Genomic DNA, 263 nt, shown 5'->3' with positions numbered 1-263 from the left:
TTTATTTATTAACGTTTGTTACTTGGTTACGTCATAATGTGTCGCAAGAAAACTATGTTACTAAAGGAATATGAGAAAGATTTTCAGTAATAAAACATACATACGTATATATATATATATACGTGTGTGTGTGTATGTGTGTGTGTGTTTTTGTGTGTGTACATACATGCATATATACACATATGTATTTATGCATGTATGTATGTATATATTTGTGTGTGTGTGTGTGTGTGTGTGTGTGTGTGTGTGTGTGTGTGTGTGTG

This window comes from Octopus bimaculoides, chromosome 7 (assembly GCF_001194135.2).
Source record: "Octopus bimaculoides isolate UCB-OBI-ISO-001 chromosome 7, ASM119413v2, whole genome shotgun sequence".
Classification (NCBI taxonomy): Eukaryota; Metazoa; Mollusca; class Cephalopoda; order Octopoda; family Octopodidae; genus Octopus; species Octopus bimaculoides.
The sequence above is the reverse complement of the archived record's forward strand: the minus strand, read 5'-3'. Positions refer to the sequence as shown.